Here is an 18,731-nt window from a genome sequence, read left to right as displayed (position 1 = left end):
CTTCTCCCCTAAAAAACTTAGGTGAAAGGATTACATTTGTACTTTCTCTGAACCATATCAAATCTAACAAAATTTCAGTTTTGTTAACACTTGTTCAGCATTTCCTATCATATCTCAGTTGGAAAGAGATGCCATATGCCACTCATTTGGGAAATTCCTAAAAACAGATAGGTAATATACTCTTGGAGAGAACAGAAGAGTTCAAATAATGATTCAACAAACACAAAATAGGCTTATTAGAGCACCAAAACTCAAGGTACTGAGACAAATTTCTAAAAGGGGATGTATAATAATAATAATAATTTCAGTCAAGAGGTTAGTACTGAATCAGAAGGGTAATTACGGGACAAATTAGAGGAGTTAGTCTTTTGGTGAACTTAACCTATCTTCCCCAAATTTTGCTATTACAGAGAGGATCCTTCTGTCCCCAATCTATCCTGTGCAGATATATTGTCATGATTATTGGTCACATTTGTAAAACCCTGCTCTCAATTTTATCATATGTTAAGCTGTGAGCTTTCGTGATTTGCATCATGAACTTGTTATTGATCTCCTTCTAGTTGGGCATTCTATATTAAATTTTCTCTCAGAGTGTTTCTGTTCATTTCCCACTAATACTAACCCAAATGTTCTCCATAATGTTTTCTTCTCCCACATAATGGAAAAGAGAAGCATTCATGAGAAGACATCATGAAGATTCACCATGAAAAATAATTAATTTAAGATTGCTTTTATTTTCCCTTTTATGTTTATCATTATCCATACCATTTCTGATTAAGGAGAAAAAATCTTTGTTATTCCAAATGTCAAGTGAAACGATTATAGAATTGTGTTTTCAAAGTATTAAGATCTTTCAGAATTTTGCCTATGGATTCAAAATTAAATAGAATGAATATGGTTCTGAATAAGATGGGACTAAGGCATAAAAGAGGAATTATCACATAAATACCCTGAGCAAATACCTAAAGGGGCACAAGATGAAACAATGATAAAGATGACCAAATTCCTCAGTCTAATTCATTAGAATAGGACCCAAAACAGGAGGGAAATGAGAAAGGGGATGTTTCAGGGAAGAAAAAAGACCAGACCAATCTCTTGTTAACATGGCCAAAAACTTGGAGGTACCAGAGCACTCAGTAAATTTGAGCTCTGATGAAGAGGGTGGTGGGGAACTATTCTGATTTCTGGTAAATATAGTCTGAAACTGGAGAGATGTCAGCTTTGGTATGAGTAGAAAGAGGCAAACTCTAAGAGATCAGTGTAGAAACAGAACAAGGCAAGAAATGTCCACAGAGTCATAGCAGAATATAAAGCTAGCTCAGTAATTAAATTTGGGTTCTGAGATCCTGCAAGAGGTCAAAAAGAATAATATTATTATCTAAAGAAAAAAAAGAAATAGAGAAAAAGGATTTCCTGCTCCCAGCTATAAAAGCCAGATTGGCAGCAACAACAATATACAAACATAGAGATGATAGGATTAAACTCAATTTGCTCACATGATCCAAGAGAACATGAAGAAATGGAGCTTGGTATTATTAGAAAACCTCAAACCCAAAACTTAAAGCTAGAGAAAGAAGTAAGCAACAACAAAGACTGGACACAATGAAGTAGTACTAATAGCTAAAAAAAGCCTAAGAGGTAAACCATAAAAAGGTGAAAAATTTCCACTTCCAAAACAGGTGTAAATAAAGCCTTTGAGAAAAGAATGACTTGAACACAAGAGTGTTTGAATGGTTTGAACTCCAAGAGTTCCTTGGAGAAATGATGCAAATACAAAAATAGTAAATTAGAAATGAAATTAGAATTTAGGAAGATAAATGGATGAGAAATAAATAGCTCATAAAGAAGGGTTGAAAAACTTATCCAAGTAGTAGGATCTTCAAAAGACAGAATAGATCAAAGAGAATTTAATCCACAAGTCAACAAAAATATTGGAAAAAAGTCACAGTACTGTAAAATTAGAAAAACATGTAATTCAAGGAGTGACGATTTAAAAAATAACACTGAACTGAGTAAAAACTGTGATCCAACTAAAATTCATATGCTACATTTCAAACAATCACAAAACTACTCCAGTCTATCAGAATAAGTGGGCAAATTAAGATTAGAAAAAATACAATGGTCACATCCTGAAAGAAAATTCAAAATGAAAACAATTAAGAATTATTAGCCAATATCCAGTACCTCCAGGGCAAAGAAAAATACTGCACACAAGAAAAAAAAGAGTAAGGAACCACAAAATTCAGAATCACAGAAGACTATGTTCTAACAACCTAACAGAAGGAAAAAACAGGAATATGAAATTCCAAAAGGCAAAATAAAATGACTCACATTAAGATACAAACAACGTTTTTACAGTAACACCCTGTAGAAAAGAAAAAAAATTCCCTTAATGATTTTTGCTGGTATAATAGTCTTTTAGGCATTCTCTAAGAAAATGAGTCAGAGTTGCATAAAATACTTGCAATATAAATGAAAGAATAAATAATAATCTATAAATATAAAGGCATTTGAGAAAAATGATAGGATAAATAATTTTGAAATGCTTATATTATAGGAGAATAAATGATAAATTTCACTTCGGAATTGCATAATCTTCAAGGATCACAAAGAGAATAAAGAAACGAAGAAACATTTTACGTTTTATTAATTTTTAATGGAAAGAAAAGGGTATTGGAAGGATGTGAGCAAGAAAATTATGATAAAAGATGAGTTACTATTTCTCTTAATTGGCATGTGAGAAGAGCATATAAACATGGAGAAGGATGGGGGGAGTGGGGAAAGGAGCATCCAATAAAGTTGAGATATTTGAAGTGGACAAAGAAATCTTCAATAGACACATATAAATTTGACGAAAAAAAAATTAAATTCAATAGGGAAGGCAGCTTGTTGGCTCAGTGGATAAAGCACCAGCCCTGGATTCAGGAGTACCTGAGTTCAACTCTGGCCTCAGACACTTGACACTTACTAGCTGTGTGACCCTGGGCAAGTCGCTTAACCCCCATTGCCCTGCAAAAAAAAATTCAACGGGGAAATCAGTGAAGACAAGGAAAGATGACAGTAGGATATAAGTTGGAAGGCTGAAATTAGGGAATGAAGGCATAAACAAAATAGAGCTGAACTTTGGGGAAATAAAATAGATACAGTATAAGGACCAATGATCAAGTTCTGAACTAGATGAAAATAGGACAGAAAAGTGGGATTGTACTGCTTTAATTATCGGATAATAATGATGATCATATTCCTTTTATTGCATCACCATCTTTTTAAAGAGTGGGATATGAATGAGAAAGTAAAAGAGAGTTTGAATGGAGGAAAACACAATTAACAGGCATAATATGGAATGTGAATGGAATCATAATAGAAGAGGGTAGCAGGATTAAAAAAAAGGAAAAAAAAACATTTAAAATAAAAAAAAAACTAAGTTAAAGTTAAAATGTGTGGATGAAGAAGAATTGACCATAACTCTAGTGAATTAAGAAAAAACTGGGGTTGCCAATAATGATTTCAGTAAGAACAAGAGTAAAAATAGTCAAAGTCAAAATAACCAGGGTAATGATATTATACATAATGATAATATAGATAATAAAATAATTTCAATAGCATATCTCTCCACATGTATAGGTGCATATATATGTATATATACATACACTCATACATACATATATATCCACACGTCCATAGCATCCAAATACTTTAAATGAATGATAAAATATTAATAAAGTTATGTTAGTTGGAGACTACAATGTATTCCTTTCAGACATATTCCCAGCAACAACAAAAAAAAAAGCTAAGAAAAAATAAAGTTTAGAGAACTTAACTTAATTTTAGTAATATAGATATGATAGATTTATGATAGTTAGTGAATGGAAATTAGAAGGAATCTAAAAATATATCCATGCATATTATTAACAAATATATAATACTGTCTAGTTTACAAAAAGTGGCATAAAACGCAAATTATAGAAGAATTACTTCATGGAATATGATAAAATATCTTTTCAATTCACCTGGATGATCAAAACATGTGTGTGTGTGTGTGTGTGTGTGTGTGTGTGTGTGTGTGTGTGTGTGTGTGTGTAAAGGTAAATAATGGTGAAAAAAGTGGGAAGGAAGGAGGTTCAAAAGTATGACATCTAAGACTCTGCTATGAATCAGAAATCACCTAAACAGTTTGGTATTGTCTAAAGAATAGTAAAAGTAATCAATGAAATATATTAGGTACACAATTCTTAGAAGCAAGTAAATGGAATAACAACATTGAATAAACTTAAGTACACTACAGAAGCTCAGAACATCACCCGGAGAAGCAAGAAATTACTGTTTTTATATTAAGATTTACAATTACATATAATTCATATTTTTTCTTCTTTCCATATATATGATCATTTCTTTGTATGTTTGTCAAGTTTATATATCTTTTAAACCAACTTAAAAATAAATGAAATGGGTAGCTAGGTGGCACAGTAGATAAAACACCAGCACTGGATTCAGGAAGACCTGAGTTCAAATCTGACCTCAGACACTTGACACTTACTCATTGTGTTACCCTGGGCAGGTCACTTAACCCTCATTTCCCTGCAAAAAACAAAACAAAAAAAACCAAATAGAACACCTGAAGAAATTCAAAAGAAGCTCTACAATTAAGGTCAAATCTCAATGTGTAATTAATGTTTCTATATTATTATTTTTCCTTTTTTCTTGAAAAGGATCATGACATTGGGATGATGTCATGAATTGCAGTGAATTAGATTGAAATGAGGGAGGGTTGTGCAAGGTCACTAACCTCACTCTCTCCTCCAGAGCCATCTGGGTCCAGTCACATGATATATATCAGGACAAGTGGAGAAGGCCCCAGATATTTAAGGCAATAGGGGTTGAGTGACTTGCCCAGGGTCACACAGCTATCTAAAGTAAGATTTGAATTCAGGTTCTCCTGACTCTAGGACATGTACTTTATCCATTGTGCCACCTAGCTGCCCCTGTAACTAATTAACTGACTGAAAACAGTTTTTTCATATCATATGTTCATAGAACTCATCTACTTACAGAAAGCTATCCATTTAGCCATTTGCTACTTTCAAATTTTTAATCAGTATCAATGAATGACAACAATGATTTTTTTGCTCTACAACTTGAGCTTCAGATAAGGATGGAAACAGGAAACAAATTTGTCTTTTTTGCAGCCATGAAGTCTAAAGTTTATAATATTATGTTTTTTACCTTTATTTTCAGGATGCTGGTATAATAGCACCTTATAATCCTGATAGCTAGGGAACTTTAATAGTTTTTTTTTTTCCCCCAAGAACAGACTATTAATGTGACCATTAATAGTTTACTTTCAACCCACTTGAATATGGCACACATTTTTATGCTTCGGCCTAATTTGTTCTATTTTCAGTGTCAGTGATAATTCTTAAAATATCATTTACCAAATCTAAAACTACATGTGAGTTACAGAAAGAGGAAACAAGTTTAAAAAAATAAATCTAGAATGTAAAAACAGTACTTCACTGAGATATAAGAGACATGGTTTCTAGTTTCAGGTCTATCATTAACTATGTCACCTAGGAGAGATACTTCTTTATTCAATATCCATCAAATAAGAGGATCAGATTAGAGATTATCTTTGTTTCCTTTCACACTTACATTACACTAAAAAATGTTAAATAACTTAAATAAAGGGATAGGTTAAAGAAGAAATTCTAGAAACTCTCTTCTATCAAGATCAAATGTAGCCTCATCCTGACATGAGGATATAAACTCCTCAAGACCCTTCCAGATCATGGGATTCAATTTTTACATCTAACACTGAGGGACATATTAATGTTCGACATTAAAGAAATCATACATAAATTCACATCATACCATTTTATGTGACTGAATCACATTATTTCATCTGCCTAATCAAATAAAAAGCTATGCAATATTTTCCAAGGAAACTGATCATAACTTTTCTGAAGAACACTCTTGGGAACTGATTTATGTTCTTTATCTCACTGTTCACTTCATATTAATTCTGGGAAAATGAAGACCTATAATCAGGAGGTGATAGTTAAAATATGTGTGCTGTTCCTTGTCCAAGTTTCCATTTAAAGCTTACAAGTGCTTTTTTCCCAATATTTGCATAAAACACCCTTAATATAAAAAAATGCTATGTGTGGGGAATTAATGTCTTTTTAAAATGAAAGTCGTGAAGTCTTACCATTGACCTATAAATCATTCTATTCATGAGTATAATTGGTAGTAATTAAATATTATCTCTTTTAATCAAATCTTTAAAGTTGGCACTGAACATCAATTCTATATCCTCATCTAGATGAGTAATGCATACTCTGAACAGATTTTCTTTTCCCCATTAGGGTGAAAATATATTCTCTTTATAATGTGACTATGATATAGTTTCATTATGCTAATAGGTTACTGATTCTACTGATTGGTATGTTCACTTTATCGTTTTAACATAGGCACTCTTTCAATGAGTCTGACCAGTAGATACATCTTAAACCAGTAAATAATTACCTCTTACCTCTCCATGTTAAATAAAGAGATGAAGAAAACAAACAAGCACATACATATAAATATGTAGATGGATCTACCATTTTAAAAATACTGCTAAGCAGATGTGATGATAATTAGGCAAGGTTTACCAGAGCTGTTGAAAAATAGACAAAAAGATCAATTATCTATCTTATGTCTTTGGATGATTAATATATATTACGCAAAATGTTTCTTTTCTCAATCTTGTAGCAGTTCAGTACCTTTTAAAATGGTACTGTAAAGTAGAATTTCTAAAAAGAATTTGGCCACTGACAGAAGTAATCAATTCAATTTAAGAAACATTTGTTGTGCCTTCTTTATGTGCAAAGCATCATCCCTCAGATAGCTTATGATTTAGTTGAAGAGATAAGATACAACTTAATTTAACATAATACACAAATGGATCTTTAATAGTGAAGTACAAAGAACACATTCTATTAGCACAGAGAGGAGAGAGTTTCCATCATTCAGAGAAAGCATCATGGGGCAGCTAGATGGCACAGTGGATAAAGCACTAGCCCTGGATTCAGGAGGAGCTGAGTTCAAATCTGGTCTCAGACACTTGACACTTACTAGCTGTGTGACCCTGGGCAAGTCACTTAATCCTCATTGCCCCACAAAAAAAAAAAATCAGAGAAAGCATCATGAAAAGGGAGCATGTGACCTGGGGCTTGAAAGATAGGCAGAATTTTGACAGCTAGAGATGGGGAAGAGAAATTCTAGGGAGAGAGGAACTTGTAAGACAAGTAACAGAGGTGAAAGTTGTGTGAGTAGTAATTGAAAGTTGAGTAGTAGAAAGTTGAGTAAGGGTAGGGAGTTGGACTTGGAATCAGAAAGATCTGAATTCCAGTGCGGTCTCATACACTTACTGAACAGCGTGTTGCAAAACCCAAATGACAAGATACGATGTACTTATCAAAAAATGAAAGAAACATTAACATATTAATGTTTATTGTCATTATTATTTTAGGTCCAGCAACAGTTCTGTGTATTCATTTATGTTTATACTCTCTGCCGTGGTAAAGATTTTAGACCACCCGCAATTTGTCACCCTGTCCAAGTCTTCTCTACCCCCCCTTATAAATTGCCAACAGAGTGTACCAAATCTTCTGGGCACCTTCAGCTCTCTTAACATTATGTAGGTAATAATGGGGACCTAAAGCTGTGTATCAGTGTCCCTTCATTCTTCTTTATTGTTAGATGTACCTATATTTCCAGTCAAATATTTCTCTAGCAATGTATTTTATGCAACTCTTCAAATGCAATTTTTCATTTGTAATTGGCTATATCACATGTCTTCCAGTGCCCTTTGGGTAACAGTTTTATTTCTTCAAAAGCTGGTATTCTATGACTTACAGCCATACTAAAACACCTATGGAATATTGATATTAAAATGATATACTTTTGGAAGATATACATTAAGAAATTGTGGGGAACAGGGGTGGGGTGGGAATGAATGTCCTGGAGTAGATAATGAAACATCCTTCTTTCCAATGCCAAAAAGTAAAAGAACTGATAGGACAACATACTGTATACATTTCTGTTATCAGATATTTTGGCTTAGTGGTTTTTGTCACAAGAGGTGTTTTAATTTGTAGTGAACGACTTCAGTGTAAAGAGGAAGGACATGTATACATACATACATATGTTCACTATTGTAAAGAATTAATTGTTATTTGAGGTTTTTAATACCCCATATTTTGGCAAGAATTTAAAAAACCCCAGTGCGCATATTGGTCTGGGGCTCAGGTGCCATGCCTCCTCAATGGCATGGTGCTCCACCCACTGATTGTAGCCTTGCCATGGGCCTGGCAAAATTATAATGACTGGAAGCCCAGTGAGGGCAGTCATGTGACTGTCAGGGCTACCAGCCAATTGGCTTCAGGCATGACGGGTGAGGGCTGAGAGCTGTGTGAAGGACTTGCCATATATGCCACAGCTGTAGGGCCTCTGGCCTGTGTGTACACACTGGGGTCTACTGGGAAGCAGAAGGGAGTAGTTTCACCATTCTAGCTTGAAGCTGGAAAGCAACAGGATGCAGCCATGTGTTCTTAGCCGATGCCTGGGCAGTGGTGTTATTCAGGTTGTATCGTTTCCCTTCCCCCATTTTTTTCCTTTCCCATAATTCTTCTGATCTTGCTTATGTTTTTAAGTTCATTCTTGTTAATAAACCCTGCTCTGTTTTTAAGGGAGGCTGTTGGTCTCCTTCCTTGCCCCAATATTGTGGCAAGCTGCCTAGCTAACACTCCCCAATTAAAATTTGACCCCTACACTAGATATAAATGTAGATGTGTATTTTGCTAATAGACATCTACATTTATATATACTTTTGGACTTTTACTTTAGAAAGACTGAGAGGGTCATGAGGAGCACTGCCTTGTTTTCCAAAGGAAATCAATCCAGTTGTTCTCTTTCTTCTGTTCATTGCCAGTAAAGATTATTTTCCTTTCTCAGTTGTCCAAATATAGGTATTTATGGACTGCTTCTATGGATTAACCATCTAACCATTGATAATAAAGTGTGTAATAGGTATTCTTTATTTGCTTGGTTTGCCTTGTATAGAGAGTTAGGTTAAAGTCTTTTGAATGACTAGATCATTTTCAGTTTTATACAATTAGCCAAATGTAATCCACCAAACCTAGCATTAGAAAGACTACTTTTTAATTTCGATTTTATGCTGGATATCCTCCATGACAATGACTGACATCTTCAGTGAGTATTAGTGATTCTTGCTTAAGATTAATGATGATGAGAGTCAAATAATGTGTCTCAAAGAATGAAATCAACAACATCTGAACAGGCAGAAAAAGGTTTATTATGATCATGGACATCATCCCCAAGTCACCTATCTGTGCAAAGTCAACCATCAACTTGTCAGAAAGCAGAGAAAATTTCCCAATATTTACAATAAGGAGAGTAATAAAAAAGTTATGTCTTAAAATTAAGAAGATTTAGTCCTAAATTAAATAAGCAAGCTATCAGAAAAAAATTAAATGGAAATTGGACAACACAAATGAAATGCATGATGAATTATCATAATTTCATCCAGAAATTAAATAAATGTAAATTACTTGCTACTTTGAGATCAAAGGATGCCAGTTAGTCAACAAATATTTGACTCACTTTGTAAATGGAGAGAGAAATCTGCCAAATTCAACAAAAGATTAGAATATTAACTCTTATTTAAAATCTTGTGAATGAGGGACAGTTATAAACAATATTGACACACAAAGAAATGAAAAACAATGGAAGATAAAATTTACTTATAGAAATATTAGCAAGATATCAATTAAGTTGTGGTAGCTAGGTGGCACAGTGGATAGAGCACTGGCCCTGGATTCAGGAGGACCTGAGTTCAAATCCAGTCTCAGACTCTTAACACTTACTAGCTATGTGACCCTGGACAAGTCACTTAACCCCAATTGCCTCACCCTCCTCCCCCCCCCCCGCAAAAAAAAAAAAATATATATATATATATATATATATATATATAAATTAAGCACAATCATCCCTAGAAGGAAGAAAACAATATAGACTACAAAGTGGAAAAAATTGTGAAAATTGTCACAATTTTCTTTTTCTTCATAGAGTATATGAACAAGAAAAATATTTATTGATTTTGATTCTAATATCACAGTACTTAAGAAGCTTAGGGAGGATGTAAAAATGAGATTAAAGAGAACAAATATGGAAATAGAACCTAGATTCAAGAATGTGTACATACATAGACAGATATAGTATATATGTATATACACAAATACATGTGTATATATACACATACACATGCATGAGTACATATAACTATAATATACACAAATATATCTTCACATACATGTTTATTATTATATGGGTATGTGTGTAGATTTGTATGCATATACTTAAGTAGTCTGGCAAGGCAGTGACTGGCCAATTAGGAAACGTATGTGAGATCAGCCGTCATATATGAAGACAGAGGTTTTTCATACACATTACACAATGGGACTTCTGAGAAAATTTTTGCAAGAGAACGAAGAGAGAGGGAAGAGGTGGTGGTGGTCCAATGACAGCCGATGTGTACAACATTTGTAGTTCTATGTATGTGTGTATGAACATATAAATACATACACATATATGCACACATGTATAGGAATTTATGTATATATATGGAGAGAGAGATACAAGAGTAAAAGATATAGGTACTGAAACAAATTATCAATATATAATCTGTGCTTGAGGCCATATAGTTGTGAGGATGTAAGGGAACTGAGGGACTAATTTACAAATAATTTAAAGGAAAGATATTGAAAGCGCAGAAAAAACTCAGAAATTTTTGGTTGCACAAAAAATGGTGATGAAAAAAGCATCACAGCATCAGAAACTACTGGCCCACATGCCTATATACAAAATAAATTTCTATATATAAAATCTTTATGACAAATAAACTAAATACAAACCAAGGACATTTTTATGAGGGGAATATTAGGAACAAGCAAACTTTTTAAAAATTATATTTAGGATCAGCTAGTTATTACAATGAATGGGGCGCCAGACCTGGAGTCAAGAGGACCTGAATTCAAATCCAACCTTAGACACTAGGTATGTGACCCAGAGCAACTCTTATTGCCTCCACTTAAAAAGTGATATTTACCAACGGACAACATCTTTACCATTTCATAATTGACTAAAATATATGAAGAATATAAGATCCCATGGTACTTATTCTTTATTGATTAGTAAAAATAAAAAATAAACCTACAAAGAATAAACATTTACCTTAGGAGAAAACAATACCTTACAGGCTCTCTTCCTACAAGGTTTCTCCCATCCATGTATCAAGAATATTAAAGATTTCATGTAAGATATAACAAGAGAAATAATTAACATTCAATAGCTCTCTGATTATAAATATTAGGCACTGGAGTTGTAAGAAGTTTCAATCATTCTGGAGAGCAATTTGGAACTATGCCCAAAGAGCTATAGAAGCATACATACCCTTGATCCATCAATACCACTGTTAGGTTTATATCCCTAAGATATCCCCCAAAAGAGAAAAAGGCCTACTTGTACAAAAATATTTATAGCAGCTCTTTTAGTGGTGGCTAAGAATTTGAAACCAAAGGAATGCCCATCAATTGGGGAATGGTAAAACAAGCTGTGGTATATGATGGTGTTAAGGGCTAAAATTCTAGCTAAACTGTCTAAAATATCTAATGAGTGGTCGCCAATAAATTATAAGCTTTAGCAAGAGTTAGACTTTTAAACATTTATTAAGGAGAATAAGAATTTGGTAAAGAGAGAGAGAAAGGCCTAAATTCCTATCTATTAAAGGGAGAGCGCATTTCTAGCTCCCTTCTCCACCAGCGTCCTCAGGAAAAGAGCCCCAGTCAGAACGCCAGGCTCTTCCTTCTTCCTCCCACTAGCAAACGTCACTTCCTGACGCCAAAGAAAAGATGCATGTTCTTGCCCTCAAAGACCTTCACCTCATGGGTGGAGCTCTTCTACAGTAAATCTCCAGCAGGTGTCGTCATTCCAATTGTTACAATGGTGATGGACTAGTGTTGTGCTATAAGAAATGACAAGTAGGATGATTTTAGAAGGGCCTGGAAAGATTTGTATGAACTGATGCACAGTGAAGAGAGCAGAACCAAAAGAACACTGTGCACAGAGACAGCAATATTATTTGATGAAGAACTGTGAAAGACTTAGCTATGCAATGGTCCAAGATAATCCCAAAGGAATATTGATGAAACATACTACGCAACTCCAAAGAAAGAACTGGTATTGATGAAATACAGACTGAAACGTGCTATTTTTCATTTTTTTCTTTTATTCATGTCTTCATAAAAAAGATGATTAATATGATAATATTTTACATAATTGTACATGCATAACCTATATCTGATTGCTTGCCACCACAGGGAGGGGAAAGGGAAGTGAGGGAAGGAGGGATAAAAAATTGGAACCCAAAAGTGTAAATAAAAATGTTTTTACTTTAAAAAAAATAAAAGGGGGGAAGCTAGGTGGCACAGTGGATAAAGCAGCAGCTCTGGATTCAGGAGGACCGGAGTTCAAATCCAGCCTCAGACACTTGACACTTACTAGCTATGTGACCCTGGCCAAGTCACTTAAACCTCATTGCCCTGGAAAGAAAGGAAGGAAGGAAGGAAGGAAGGAAGGAAGGAAGGAAGGAAGGAAGGAAGGAAGGAAGGAAGGAAGGAGGAAAAGGGGGAAAGGGAGGGGAGGGGAGGAAAGGAAGAAAGGGAAAGGGAGAGGGAGAAAGGGAGGGGAAGAGAGAGAGAGTGAGGGGGAGGAGGAAGGGAAAGGAGAGGAGAGGACTCAAGAAAACAAAATAAGTATTACCCATGACATAAAGCATGAAGATATATGCTGACTAAAACTATTTTCCACTGTGGTAGAGGACATCCAGCAGAGCCCAGAGGAAAAAGGAAAGCCCAGTGGATGATATAATCTACTAGCTTCTACTATTTGTAGATGACAGTGTTAATTGGATCAAGTGCCAAGAAATTAGATTCTCAAAGGGGATTTGTGATCATTCAGTGGAGTTAGGGCAGGTCTATCTATGAAGGAAAAGGCTTAATAGATGAAAAATATCTATTACCTAGATTTTGACATGAATCTGAATGGCCACTGAGCACAATGCTATTGAGTTCATTCAACATTACAATTCAGATGGAAAATGAGCTGGGCCCAGAATTAAAAAAAAACAGAGGAAGAGACACAATTTCTTCTGGGGAACCACAAGGAACTTCTACTAACCTCAAGCTTCTGATGATAGTAAAAGTCTACCTTTTCAATACAAACATTTTACTAGTGTCATTGTATTGCAGAGAAACCTTAAGCAACACCATCTCAAAATATCTAAATACGAGCATAAAACAGAGGACACTGGAAAGGCTAAAATAGAGCTGCATGGACTATAATACAAAACCAATGAGGAACTTTAAAGAACAAAAAGGATTTAAGGAAGTCAAAGAATTATATAACAGAGAGAAGTGTTGGTCACACAGAAAGATAGAAGGATAAGAGTTGTATGAAGCATTGCAATGGCACTGTCATGCTCCTGAGAGGAAGTGTTGAGAGCCTTCAAATGTATTGGTTGGGTAACTGTGGAGAACTTTGTTGAAGACATTGATAATAATCACATAGGACTGGCAGGCAGGGATGGGTTGGGTTCTATATCATTGGGGAAGGGATTCTCCAATAAATGAGCTCAAAAATGTATTCCAGTGTTTGAAATTATTCATCAGAGAGCTGTCAAACATGTATAGCCACTGTTTCATCTTTCAAGGAAGTTTCTATGATTTTGACAGATTGCTTGATGGAGGAGAGCCATTTTTAAGGCAGTGTGTAAATTCCACCAAATAGACATAGACATAGACAAACATAGACAGGGATAGATATAGACATACATATATGTACATATTTATTTCCAAATACATATATGCATATATATTTAATAATTAACAGTGATATATTTTACTTTGATCATGAAGATATAATCTATTGTAGGATATTTTTAGTGAAACCTTCCTTGTTCCTTTCCCAAACCTTTATGAAAGAAGCACTTCTGGGAATACAGATTATTCATAAAGATTTTATAAAGATAGGAATATAGATGTATGGTTCCATGTTACTAATATTTTCTCAGATGCTTATTTTTTGGTATTGAAAATGAAAATTCAGGATTTTTCTAAATCATTGGTGTTATCCCTTCCCCCTCTTTGTCCTCAAAACTGTACAGTCTGCATCATTTATTTTTCCTGTTTTATGTAGTCTAGTCCTGCTGTTCTATCATTTTCTTTAGAGATTTTTCTACCTACACATGTAGCATCCTTTAGCCCATAATATATTAGAAATCATCATTGTCTTTTAAGTATTTAACAATAAGCTTTTACTTTTTGATTTTTTTTATTCTAGCTTAATATCAGACAATAAAGAGGTACGATTTTTTTGTGCAGCAAGATGACTGCCAATAAAAATAGGAGTTCCTATTTGTACACTATATTAAGAGATTTCCTAAGAATAATTTTTCAACAAGTATCTCTGATAAAGGCCTCATTTCTCAAATATACAAAGAACTGAGTCAAATTTATAAAAATACAAGTCATACCCCAGTTGATAAATGGTCAAAGGATATGAAAAGGCAGTTTTCAGATGAAGAAATCAAAGCTATCTATAATCATATGAAAAAATGCTCTAGGTCACTATTGATATGAGAAATGCAAATTAAAACAACTTTGAGGTACCACCTCACCTCTATCAGAGTGAAATATGACAAAAAAGAAAAATGTTGGATGTTGGAGGGGGTGTGGAAAAACTGGGACACTAATACACTGTAGGTGGAGTTGTAAACAGATCCAACCTTTCTGGAGAACAGTTTGGAACCATGCCCACAGGGCTATAAAACTGTGTATATCCTTTGATCCAGCAATACCACTACTAGGTTTATATACTAAAGACATCCAGAAAAAGAGAAAAAGACCTATTTGTACAAAAATATTTATACCAGGGCTTTTTTGTTTTGTTTTGTTTTGGTTTGGTTTGGTTTGGTTTTTTTGTGGTGGCTAAGAATTTGAAATTAAAGGAATGCACATCAATTGAGGAATTGTTAAACAAGCCCTGGTATATTATTGTGATGCAATCTTATTTTACTATAAGAAAGGACAAGGGCTGTAGCCTCTGATGTTGGCAACTTCATGCCTCCAACCCTTTTGCCCTTGCTTGCACCATGGCTACACCTGGCTGCCCTGTCCCCCACTTCACAGCTTCCATGTGACTCTTGCAGCTTTCTTCCTCCTTCTCACAAATCCAGAAATAAAGGGTGGGCATTTTGAATCATGGGCATCATCCTCCAAGTCCCAACATCTAAGCAAAACACCTTGAGCAAGGTCTTGAGGGGAATACTGCTGGACAGCCTAGGTCAACGTCAGCTCCCCTGAGAGTTGAAGTAACTAATAACAGTAGCTCAAAATATTATAACACTTTAAAGCTTGCATAGTGCTTTACATTTTAACTCATCTGATCTTCACAACATCCCTGAATCACTTTTTAGTCTTGCCCAACTCTTCATGACCCCCTTTGGGGTTTTCTTGGTAAAGATACTGGAGTAGTTTGCCATTTCCTTTCCCAGCTAATTTTACAGATGAGGAAACTGAGGCAAACAGGAGTAAGTGATTTGCCCAGGGTCACATAGCTAGTAAATGTCTGAGGCCATATATGAACTCGGGAATATGTGTCTGGCTCCAGGCCTGGCACTCTACCCATTGTGCCACCAGCTGTGCATTTTGCAGGTAAAGAAACTGAGACAAACAGGTTAAATTCCAAGTATCTTCCAACAATCTATTCACTGAACCACATAACTGCTCCTTTTTCTCATTTGATCCTTCAACCTAGTAAATTAGGTGCTCTCCTCAACTCCATTTCATAACTGAGGAAACTGACGCTGAAAGAGGTTCAGTGAATCATCCAGAGTACTAAAGTAATAAAGGCAGGATTCAAACCCAGTTCCTCTGATCCATGCTCTTATTACCATACTACAAGGTAGGTCTACTTTATAGTCATAGGAACATAGATTTATAACTAGAAAAAAAGAAATAACAAGCAGGATGATTTCAGAAAGACCTGGAAAGACTTATATGAACTGATGTGCAGTGAAGTGAGCAGAACCAGGAGAGCATTATGCATAGTGATAGCAATATTGTTTCATGAAGAACTGTGCATGACAACAATTGTGAGCAATACAATAATCCAAGACAATTCCAAAGGTCTAATGATGAAACATACTATCCACCTCCAGAGAAAGAAATGATATTGATGGAATACAGACTGAAGCATGCTATTTTTCACTTTTTCTTTTTTTCTTTTATTCAAGTTTTCTTGTACTATATGACTAATATGGTGATGTTTTACATAATTGCACATGTATAATCTATATCTGATGTCTTACTGCTTCAGGGAGGAAGGAGGGGAAGAGAAGAAAAGATAGATTTTGAATTCAAAACTTTAAATTAAAATGTTTTTATCATATAATCTAAAAAGAAGAGATGTCCTCACAACCTTTTGAAATACTATAGTTAGATGAATTATCACTCCCTCCTTCTTACAGATGAACAACCTGAGGTTCAGAAAGGTTATATCTCTGGTTTCTGGACACACAACAAAAGAAGCTAGGACTTGAACCTAGGTCCCTTGGTCCTGAGATTATTGTTCTTGACATTATAGCATTCAATGGATGAAAAGACAAGCTTAGTCTCTACCTCAAAGGTAACATGAATTGACAATGTTTTTAACAGTGCTTTTCATTCCTGTCTTTTTTTATCAAAACTACTAATTTCATTTTGGTCAAGGTTAAAAACTATAATTACATATTCCCCAAGCAGATCTTCACATCATATGTTTCTTTTTGGCTTTGTTTCAGCTCTTCTCAAGGTTTTACTTGAAGCTAAACATCTGGACCATAGTAGTTCAAATATACTGAAAAACTGATGTGGGCTTTAACTTTTTCAAGGATATGTAACAATCAATTTTCATTCTACTTTTAGAAGAAGGACTTATTAACTATAGAGTTAGATTTTGTGATAATGAGGATAGCTGAGAAAACTCTAGTTCTATATTTGAAGATATTGAGAAATATGAATGGCTTTTATAGTATTTCAACAGAAGTTGTATATCCAGTTCTTGGTTTGTTTGTTGAACCTTATTTGGTAGTGACATAATTTTGACTGAGAGGGGATTTATATTTGAGCTAGTTAGGTTGTGGTTTTAACAGAAATAGAAGGAAAAAGGCGGATTACAAGTTAATAATTAGTACTTAATATAATAGTGTAATATTAATTTCTCTCAAGGAGACCATAACGATAAAAAAAACTTAGAACAGTACAAGGACCTAAGAAGCCTAGATACTAGATAAAACTCCATGCTTCATCCTTTCTACTCACTCTTCCCTAACCTACATTCCATCCCAAATGGCCTACTTGCTATTCTTTGTATAGAGACATCTTTCTCAGGTTTTTTCACCTTGCTCCAAACTAGTTCCCTTTTGTAAGATTCTCTTCCTTCTTACCACCACCTTTTGGAATCCTTAGCTTTATACAAGTCCAAGCACGAATGTTTCCACTGTGGTAGCATTGTTACAGTTCTCCTAGACATTTTGTACTGATTTGTGTAATTTATCCCAAGGAATAAGCTTATTGAGGGAAAGTGTATTTTTTTGTCTTCGTAGATTCAAGACAGCACAATGCCTAGTACACTGTAGGTGCTAATAAATGATTATTTAATATTATTCCCCCAGAAAAAAAAAGATTATGTTTTAGGATCATTGCTATGAATTCCTTTCCATTTCCTCCATGCCTCTCCACTTCTGACAGATCTCAGAAAATGCAAAAATGTAGAGAATTGACAGTCAAGTCTTCCCATTTCATTTCTTATACTACCCTGTCTCCATCTTTCCTTTGCTCTTACCACATTTTCCCTTAAATCACATTGATCTATACATGTTTCCTCCATTTCTAGCAGACTATCATCTCTGTGTAAGTAGGAGATACACTATTTTTCAGCATTGCACTGCCAGAATTTGAGAGAATACAGTCTATATTAAGTGATATATGAATGTGATCTGACTGAACCAGACTGAATCAAAGTGGCAATAGTGTAAATCAGAATAATCTCCTCTCTTTCCTTGAAAAACCACATAAGCAAAAACTGAATTCTTAAAGAAAATGGTTCTAGAATTTTGTGTATGGAACTCATTTTGGAAAAATACAATACATTTCTTTCTTCAGAGTTATTTGACCTACCTTAAAATAAAATTTAATTACCCTCAATATACTTAGCACTCAGAACTATTGTCCTTTAATCTTTTGCCAGGATTTATGTAATAGCTTACCAACTGGTCTCTCTACTTCCAGTCTTTCCTCTTTCCAATATGTTCTCTATTTAGCTGCCAAAATAGTCTAGGGCCCATATCTGACTTCACTTTCTTATGAAAAACCCATGAGTTGCTCTCCTTTGCTTAGAAATGAGCTTTGAAATTAAGGTCCTTCATAATCTGACTCTTGATTTCTTGTCCATCTTATTTTTACTACTTTTTTTTCACAAACTCTAGATTTCAGCAAATCTAAACTATCAGATATTTCCCAAATTCAAAGCCTCATATCTCACTTCATTGCATTCACACAAGGTGTCCACCACTT

The sequence above is a fragment of the Dromiciops gliroides genome, chromosome 3 (genome assembly GCF_019393635.1).
Source record: "Dromiciops gliroides isolate mDroGli1 chromosome 3, mDroGli1.pri, whole genome shotgun sequence".
Lineage (NCBI taxonomy): Eukaryota > Metazoa > Chordata > Mammalia > Microbiotheria > Microbiotheriidae > Dromiciops > Dromiciops gliroides.
This window is presented reverse-complemented; position numbering follows the sequence as displayed.